The 10,080-nt window shown below is 40.9% G+C and overlaps 1 long non-coding RNA gene across 3 annotated transcripts in view; it reads right to left on the bottom strand.

Annotated features, from left to right (window-relative positions):
• Positions 1 to 247: 247 nt before the first annotated feature.
• LOC101346299 (uncharacterized) overlaps positions 248 to 10,080 on the bottom strand; it is a 26,846-nt gene continuing 17,013 nt past the window's right edge. For all 3 annotated transcript variants that reach the window (XR_186532.2, XR_002823826.1, XR_002823825.1), the window contains exons 2-4: positions 8,717 to 8,845; positions 6,811 to 6,860; positions 248 to 3,339 (exon numbers count right to left, since the gene is read on the bottom strand). This is a non-coding gene — a long non-coding RNA (uncharacterized LOC101346299). The remainder of the gene's footprint in view (positions 3,340 to 6,810; positions 6,861 to 8,716; positions 8,846 to 10,080) is intronic.

A 10,080-nucleotide genomic window follows, 5' to 3' on the forward strand; every position in this document is an offset into this window, starting at 1 on the left:
TTTACACTTCTTTTGACTTAAATGTACATGCCTTAGGAATATTTCAGATTTCAAAGAAATATCACATTATAAGGTCATTGTAGAGTTTATCGTGAACACCCTTCAAGCCCAAGCTCAGATACAGTACCTCTCTTCAACATACACAAATAAAACAAAATGTCAGAAGTTTGATGTGTAATAGAAAAAAGAAAAACTGGGATATGTTGCAGCAAGAGCAGTGGAACAGCAAAAAATAAAATGAAAATAATAACATTGAAATGTATTTTTATTGATCGATAAGTCATGTAACATTAGTATGATACAAAGCAACTTTGATGTGACAATGGCAAACACATAATTATAATATTGTTTATTTTCCTTAGATGTTATATTTAACACATTTACATAAAAGACCAAGATGTAGGCAAAAGCTTCAGTAATTTGACTCCATTGAGTGCTTTCAGTAAACAATAGGTTTCCCCAGCAAACATCTTATTGCCTTAATTGAACCTTCTTGAGAAAGAAAACCACACACTTTGTAATGTAAATGTTAATTGTAGTAGACAATGGTTCTAGGTAAATAGCACCCCTGGACGTGAAGTAAATGAAAGGAATACAGGCACTTAACAATGAAAGGTTGTTTGCACAAACAGTGCTTCAAATGTAAATAAACAAGGGTCGTCTCCAAGGTCACTACAGTAGTAAAACTTTGGCACGTGTTCAGCAGCCAAACTGGGAATTTATTTACATTAATAAAGTCTCTCAGAATTTCTAACAAACCAATAGTGATTTTACAGGCTTCTCCAATCTGAAGTCTTATAAGGAATTGAAGCTATAAAGGAAAATATAGTGCTTTTGAAGAAAAATGGTATATTTGGGATTGCAAATAATCTAGGCCATGTGGAAAATAACAGGCCATTTTGGGTATTTTCTAATTGCAATGTTTGTATTTATATGTTTGCTTGGTGACATGTGGAAAAGATTACAATGGGGACCTCCAAAACACCAAAGTTTTCTGCTAAGCACAGTTATTTTTAGATTAAATAGATATGACTGTTTAGAATGCATCTACCTGGAACTAGTCCAAAATAACCTTTTATCACATTGTTATTGTTCTACAGGTTGATGATTTTATAATTTACTCCCAGTGTGTTTACTAGCATCATTAGGCCAAGTTCCTAGATGTATCATGCTAAGAAGTAAACAGCCTGAGGAGGTCATAGATACATATATACAGATATTTATCTTAAAATATAACCCACCCAAAACAAAAGCCAAGAGGTGGTCACAAGGCCAAAATAAGAACTGAGAATTTGACATGAGGGGCAGACAGTAATCACTTTCTACCAGCTTGCAATCACTTTCTACCAGCTTTCCTTGAATTTTGGAAATCTCAACCGAATAAGAAAGCCAAACTTAATTGTGGTCAGATTAAACAGCGGTTATAACATTAACAGAAACAGGCAGTATGCAGCAGCTACAGACCAGTTGGTGTTGCCATTTGGGAGGCTGCAGATGGCTGTGGGTGGGAAATGCCTCTACTTTCTTAAGTGATGGAGATGAGTATGGTGTGTGCACTTGATGTTTTTTTCATACCCCCACCCCCCAACAGGGCTGTCTGTCATAGGCTGCCGGGCCCCGCTTTACCACTTGCCCCCGAGCGTGGGAATCGGAGCGTCCTGCCGTTCACATCTCCTGCATTCCGTTTAGCGGAATCAATTAGGCAAGACAGACCCTCAGATTCCCCACCCCCTTTCCATTTTTGTCAGGTCTATATACGTCCTAATTATTTCAGTTTGGGATGCCAGAGCTGTTTCCTGGATAGACCTGATCATCCTTAAACAAAAAGAGAGGAGGCGCACACGTGGGTTGTGGCGTAAATGTCACTTTCATTTCCAACGCTAGGCGCAGAGTAAGACAGAACATTTTTTTAACACTTTGACAAGAGGGGAGGCGATCTCGTCTCCATCATGTCTTTCTGCTTCAGTAGCTTCCTCAAGGAAACCCTCTTGCAACAGAGAAGCATCTGTCCTTGTATTTTGAATAGAAGAATAAAAATCAGCCTTCGCTTTTTCCTTTTTTTGCATTTCCCCTGCTAGCTCTAAGTCCTTAGTTGATATAAATTATTAACCTTCCAGTATAAACTTTTTTGAAAGTCTGATTTCATATAATTTGAAATACAGCCCACATACATGTAGATTCCAAACACAAATCTTCCGATTTTGTGAGGGAGGGGAGACCTCCGAAGGGGACTTCCTAAATGTACGTATTACGGAATCATTTTAAAACTAAATGCCAGGCATCTCTACAACAGCTTTCTTAAAACAAACCAACCCTCATATATAAACTTTTGCCTTAAAATAGAATAAGTTGCACATGCATCTTTACTCATTAGGGTAGGGCTGTACCTTAACAACCCCTCTCAAAGCATCTAGCATCTTTAGATATTAGCATCTTGGGGTCACTTAATTTCTTCTAATCCCACCTTTAATCATAAGGAAAAAACAAGCAAACAAAAACAAAGTTAGATTCAATAAGTAGTCCTGACCTTTCTGGTATTTACTGTCTCTTGGTTGTAGTCTTTCATTCTCACACGCTCCCCGGCGATCTTGAAGGAGTTTTTACTTTCGGTTATCTAGCTTTATGAAGACCAATACACTCATACAGCTAGATAACCAAAGATAACAACTCGCTTCCCTCACACGCTTGGTCTTCCTCTTGCCAGACTCCAGATCCCGATCCTTTCCCGCAGTACCGAAGAGTAGTCCTCCAGGAGATGGGGCGCTTAAGACTCCTCTTTTTGTGTAAATAGGACCTGGTTTCTGTTTCTGTGTGTGCGGTTAAAACATCCAAACGAGATCTGTTGCCTTCAAAGTTTATTCCGAACTTTTTTTCCTCCTTTCAGCAAGTAATCTCCGGCAGCGTTAGCCAACAATTCATCTATTAATATCAGAAAATAAAACCAGCTATTAAGGTGCAGCAAGCAGTTAAGAGCGAGCAGCAGCATCCGTCCCTTCACAGGCCTCTATTTGCATTGTAAATTGCTTCATTCTCACGCAAGACTCTTTAGCCTCCCTCTATAGAGATGTATAAAGCCAACGGCAGTTTCCAGCGCAGGTTAAGGAGGAAGGAAAAAAAAAAACAACAACAAAACATTCCATTCTATAGAAGTGACAGCTGATTCAAGGATCTGCTCCTGATCCTTTTGGGTTAGGCACCATGAGCTTTTTACCAAGCGGTGGCAGCTTGATTGCATATATCTTGTGTGTGTGTGTTTTAGGGGGAAGATCCTCGATTTCACAAGGCTTGTAGGCTGGGGACGAGAAGATGCCGTCTTGCTGGCGTGCTGCTGCCCCCGGTCTGAAAGAAGGAGAAAAGGGCCATCATTGGAAGGGCTTTCACTGCCAAAATGTGGACCAGCCTTCAAGGTCAAAGGTTCGAGACCACGGGAGACCAAGGTAATGATGATGTCATAAGAAATCTCAAGTACATGGTTACTGATATGCATCAGTGATCAGCAAACTGTCCCACGCCTGCTGCCTGCTGAGCAGCGGCAGCGGCGGCAGCAGCGGCAGCGTTGCAACCAGCCCTATTTTCTCAATCAACCTCTCTTCCGCTAGCACTACCGACTGCTCCTGGAAAAGCAACCCGCGGGCTTTTACCTCCTCGGTGCTAGTGTAGATCGCTCTAATATCCAAAGACTGGACGAAATCTCTCTCTAAGGACAGATAAAAGCATTTCAGATCGGGGGAACGTCTTTGCCTGCATTTCTCTTCTGGCAGATTGCATAGGCAGACAGATGGAAGGCACTTTGCTGTTGCTTAAAGCAGGCCCTTGCTTTCTAGGGCTGGGAATCAGATCTGTATTACGCAGTGAGTCAATGTATGATTACATTGACAATTTGCTCTGGTGGTGTGTTTTTAATGGCTTCACAGCTCACTCATGTTTTGTATCTATGTACCATGGCGATAGGGCAGAGTATTTTGTTCTTTAAGTTCAAACTGAATGCTCTAAGCAAGCGGACACCATCCTGAATTTTTTTTAAATGACTGTGTATAAGGGGTGTGTTAGAATGCAGCACAGGTAAACACAGCAGCAATATTTTCTAGTGTACATAATTCTGCTGTAATACAGATGCTGAGCCTTTGTGTATTGTTTCAAACATTAAGATTAATACAGAAGGACAAAATGTACTAGTGTTGATTATGAAACTACAAAAAAAAAGTCTTTTTACCTCGTGAAAAATAAAGATAAAACACCTGGATGTTAAGAGCATAACTCTACTCCTACCTCCCCCTTCCCACCCATTCCTTCCTCCTATCAGGAGGGGTTGTTGTGTTATTAATTTGCCTTAATCCTTTTCTTAGAACTTATCAAAGTAAAAATGATTACTTAAGAGTCCTTTCCTTCTCTCCTTTGTAATTTGTAAGCTATGTCTAATGCATCTATAACATGTATAGTTCTAATATTCAGGTTCCCCTTAATAGAACATCTAAGGTACAGTTTTCATTAAGATGCATATTCACCATGGGTAAACCTTATGGACTGTTGTTTTTTTTTTCCAAAATGATGAGTTATGTTGGGTGGTGTTACTATTCTTTAAAATATATGCAGAAAGAAAATGTCATAAATCTTCATATTCATTTCACACATCACTAGTTTATCACAACATTCTCATTTCTATAGGTTGACTATTTCTCCCAATGACTAGAACGCTTTTCAGAGTTAACATATACTCTTTCACCAATTCAGTGATTTATTTAAGACATGAGTGAGAACATGCTTACCAAATTACATATAGAACACACACACATGTAAATCCTATAGAAATGACTGACAAAGAAAACAAGAATTGCTAAGAAAAGGCCCCAATCCAGAACTGAAAACACTATCACACCAATTAAAGATATGATTTACTAAGACAAATGTCAATTTTTTTCCCTAGATTTTTAATGTATGCTATTTGTATGAGTGTGAACACTCTAGTACTGACTATTTAGAAAAGACTAAGCTGTGGATATTACTCATCTATTTTTCGTATCAAATTATGGTATAGAGGTATGATCAAAAATGACTGCATTGGGTTATATATAAAAGTACATGCAAACTACAAAGTGATTCAGAGGAACACATTTCATGGGGTTACTGCTTATTCATGAACTATATGGTCACCACATAAAATACTGGATAAACATTTAACACCTTACTGAAGCACATGCCACTTTTTACATTATGTAAAACCCTAATGAGCTCTGCTGCCTTGGAAGATTGAGGGTATTGTGGCCTTGCTTTCCAAGACCTAGAAGCAGAATCATTAGCGATTTGGCATGTATTACATAAAGCAAGCATGTGATCAGATGAATTCAATTCCTTAAGTCAAAGCCCTAAGAAATTCCAGATATTTTTAGAATATCTTTTTGCTTTATATATGTTTGAGTGGGAGTTGGTGAAACTAGAGAGGTGTGATACATGTATGTTTGTGTTTAGCAGCCCCATATTTGTGTGGTTTACAAATTAATATGGCTATATTTCCACACATTTAACAATAAAATGCACTTTCAGAACCAAAGTGCCTATAATGATAGACAAGACACTGAACATGTGAGATGCTTCTACAATTAGAAGATGATATTGTCTCAAAATAGCATTTTCTAGGGCAATGGTCCCCACATATGTCACATATACTATAGATTCATTCTGGGAGCCCAAGTAAGTGAAAACAGCCAACAGGATGATTATGGGCAGACTGTTCATCAACCATATAGCTAATTAAATGTTATACATTTCCATCATCTCTCGGGGAATGGAGAAATAAAAGATGCACACTAAGGCTTAACACTGCGTACTTGAATATTTCTAATATTCCCAAGGTTTATATCATGGTTGATCATATACAATTTCAAGGACTGTATTATCTAGGGTGTGAGACAAGTTGAAGCAATTATGATGCTCTAAAGATTCCTAGTAATGTCTGTCACACATTGTTAAGAGCAACTATTAATACCTACATGTTTTTATTTCAGAAATTTTTGCTTTTCAAAAGCTATTTAGCTGAGCTACAAAATACTCCTTTTGAAATCTGCATGTTGAGGATATACTGAACTCAAATGGCTTGCCTGCTCATTCTCTAATAAATTCCCATTAATGACCAGTAGATTAGGACGTGATTGTCATGCTTGTTTTCTAATCTTTTTATAGGTCTCCAGATGGCTGAAACATGAATTGAAACATCCTGGTTTCTTGGGAATAAACAATCTCTACTTAAGTTAAAAGCAAAAAGTTATGATTTCCCACATATTTGGATCAGAAATATGCTATTCCATACATGCAAATACATTAGTTTGTCACTAATATTCAGAACACCTCTCTGAATCCTACTCAGACTACATACAGAATTGGCACATCATACAAATCTGCTTTTAATATTTGGTTTGTACGATTCTCGTGCATGTAAACCACAGTTCACTAATACAGTCAAGACTACCATTTCTAACATAAAAGCCATTTAATTACAGCGATTTGTCTAGTTCAGGCAAGGTACTTGACTGGCTTACTTTCTAATAAAAGTGTCTTGTTATTCTTTCTATATTCCAAATTTCTTTTTTATAGGCAGTTACATGTTATGTTTGTGTTATGCTTGATATATAACATGCAAAGACTACCTACAGAGAAAAAACCTGCACATATGAAAACTTAGATTTTTCTGGAATTCCATTTCTTGCATGAACTGGGAGGTCTGCAATACACTGCAGGCCTACCACCAAGCAAATAATATTCTATTTCGATTTTGTACATGACTTTGATTTTATCAAACGTAAATTTTAAAATTACCTTTGGTTGGTTGGACTGTCTATTCATTTCACGATTCTTTGTAGTCTCATCTGAAAAACAGTCAAGAAAACAAATGATCACAGTTTTAATATATATAATCACGTCTAGATATGGTTTCATTTAAAGTATTGCGATTTCCATGATTCCTTAAAATGCCAAGAGATTCCATAAAACCCCAGCACAATGTATCCTGGGCTTCAGTACCCACAGGGTTAAATATGCTAATTTGCATTTAAATGGAGACATGCCTGATAATGGGAATGCAAAATATGCAGAATCTGGAGGGGTTTGGGAAATTAGTATTTTCTTTCTTCTCTTCTTTTCTTTTTAGCTTGGAAGGAAGAGGGACTCTTAAGAAACATTAGAGATTTGAACATTGTAACCTGCCATACAAAAGAACAGGGAGAATCTTTCCATGTAAAGATTTTAAGACTAGAACAAAGTCTTATTTCCTAAATGTTTGAGAGACTGAATTTCCAGGCCTTTCAAACAATGGGAATCCCTAGATAAATATCTAATCCATTAGAAAGATGCAAATAGTTTACTGTAAGGCCACAGCACGGTGAGATGTGCATTCATATCTATGGCTCCTGATTGGTTCTTTCCTCTAGTAAATCAATGAATAATGTAAAACCTGATTGCTGTAAAGTGGCGAATTTTTTTCTTCCCTTCCCCCATCCTCTCACAACCCAATATTCAAGAAGTCTTACACTCCCTAAAATAGGTTGCTTTTATTTTATGATTTTTTTAATGTTTATTGTTATTTTGGAGTGGCGGGTGGGGCTATTGGTTTTGCAAAATGAAAGTACTGTACTGGCTCTATTATGCGGACTATGGGAGCTAGCTTCCTGAGACACCGCCCTAATTACTGGTGCGAAGGTGGGGAAGGGGAGGTGTCGAGCAGAGGTGGGCACTAGAAGAGGAAGGAAACTCGATCCGGCCCTGCCGTTCTGGGCCCAAGGCAGCTAAAGGGGCCCCGGCCGTGGCCATGACTTGACAAGGCCTCGGGTCTAACTTCTGATCAATTCCTGCGCTGAGCTGACCCCTCAGAACACTCACCTACTCAAGCACCTTGGGTACATTTGCAAGAGAAAACGCCGCAGACACGAATGCAAATACGTTGCCCCAGCTCACACCGCCCCGAGTTACCGCAGACAATTCCGGGCCACCGAGGGGAGGTCTGGCCTCCCTCCGGTGTGTCTGAGCTCCAAGCAAACCGTAGAACCCGGCTCCATTCAGGTACCAGAAGCGTCTGAGGCTGAAACGCTCCAAGTAGCAATAACTAACCTCAACGGTTGCATCTTGATGAATCTGAACTTCGGATAACCCCATACACTGGCCTCTAGTCTCCCAGAATCCAAAATTTACAGAGAAAAAGGAAGTGGAAGTCCACCAGATCTAGTGAACTACTATACATAAGTTTTCCACCAGGATCCAATCAGACCCTCGCTTCATTGCCAGGTAATTGCAACTTTGGGGCGGTTAAAAGGAGACGAGTTCGTCAAAATGCGAATCCTAAATCCAGGAACGCAAAATACAACTGTATTTGGCTCTAGGTTTAAAAGGAGAAAGCCCCACCACAAACAACAAAAAATTACATACAAAATTCCCCCTTTCCAGTGCGAAATTTTCCTGGCATCTCTCTGCGATTGGGAGTCAGGTCGCTGGATAATTAACAGTCCCGGCCCAGACAACTCACGAGATCAACAGGTTTAGCATCCGAGGCACACACACAATCAATTAGCTGCAGCAAAGCCCCGGACTGGCCCTCGGAGCGGCCCGCGGCGGGGTTCAGCCGGCACTGGCTCGCGGGCGAGGTGGGGGGCGCGGGCGTGGGGCCGCAGCGGGCACTGTTGGCCCCGCGCCGTGGGTCGAGCTGCCGCCTGCGGGCCACCACGATACTCACTTGCTGTCCTCCCTGCGCCAAGCAGTGTTGTCCCCCAAATCCAGCTGAGCAGGAATAGAGGCACCGGCCAGGAGACAAGATCCAGAGTCACAGCGCGGCTGCAGCACACAAACAGGCTCTTTTCGGCGTCTCAAAAAAAAAAAAAAAAAAAAAAAAATTTCTTTTTTTTTTTCCCAGATCGTCCCTCTCTTTGGCACATTTAAAACTGCCGCTCAATTCAACACGGTGATTCTTGCTTGATTGCGTCTAAAATAGTTTAAACGGGCCTTCCCTTCCGGGGAGAGGAAGAAGAGCGCAAAAGACGAAAGAGGAAAAAAAGCCAACTTTTCCCCCCCATGCCAGACACTTGCTCCCTGAGCCTCGGAGTGGAGAGTGAAGTGGTGTGTGCGAGGCTCGGCAAGTTTTTGGGGGGGCTGTCCAAGGTCTAGTCCAGCCCCCTCTGCCGAGGAGGACGTGCTCTGAAACTCAACCAATTTCCCCACTGCTTTTGTTACTGATGAACTGAAGCCCTATTGTTCATCCATTGCCACGGTCTTTTTCAGCCCCCACACTACGTTCTGCGTTGCCAGAGATAATGAATTTGCACCCAAACCTCTCGCGGTCCCCTCCTGACAGACGGAACAAATTAGAAATGTCTCGTCTGAAGAAGGGCAATGGCTACATTTTCCTATTGTAGAATGCAAAGCACACATTTCTTTAGAAACTTTTGCCTTTTATTTTCTTTTCCCTCTTTTTCTTTTTTCATCCAGTTTTTTCTCTTGATTTCTTTAGCCTCCCCCCCCCCTTTTTTTTAAGAATAGCTCTGTCTTGTTTTTCCAATGCACCATTTTATGTAACTTGTGGGTCTTTTCTACCTGCCTTCCTTCTTTCTTAAGGACTCCCTTTGCAATTTTATTTACAAACTTGGAGGATGACCTTTTGACAGCAGACTTTTTTTTTTTTTTTTTTTTTAAAGAAAGGTCTTTTGGTTCAAGCTCCCTTCCTCATTCCTCCCCCTTTTTGTTGTGGTTGTTAAAAGTGTTTGGCTAAAGACAAGCAACGCATTGTAAAGATTTTTATTCTCTAGACTCCAGAGCTATTCAAAAGGTACCAGGGACGCGCCATAGGGGTTATCTATGTGAGGAGAAGAAAAAGCGTGCGGGTGCGTGTGTTCCAGGGAGACAGAGAGGAGATGTGGGAGGGTGGGGGTGAGAGTGTGCAGAGAGGGAAGGGTGGGGGCCTTGGGGGGAAGGTGGGCTTCCTGGAACACCGGGAGTGGAGACTCTGTCAAGGGTGTGGGCGCAGGTGGGGGTGCAGGAATCCGCCCGCGGTGCGCGGCCTGCGCCCCTGGGCCTGTTGGCGCGCCGCGGGCCGTCAGCCGCCTC

This window comes from Trichechus manatus, unplaced genomic scaffold (genome assembly GCF_000243295.1).
Source record: "Trichechus manatus latirostris isolate Lorelei unplaced genomic scaffold, TriManLat1.0 scaffold00032, whole genome shotgun sequence".
Lineage (NCBI taxonomy): Eukaryota > Metazoa > Chordata > Mammalia > Sirenia > Trichechidae > Trichechus > Trichechus manatus.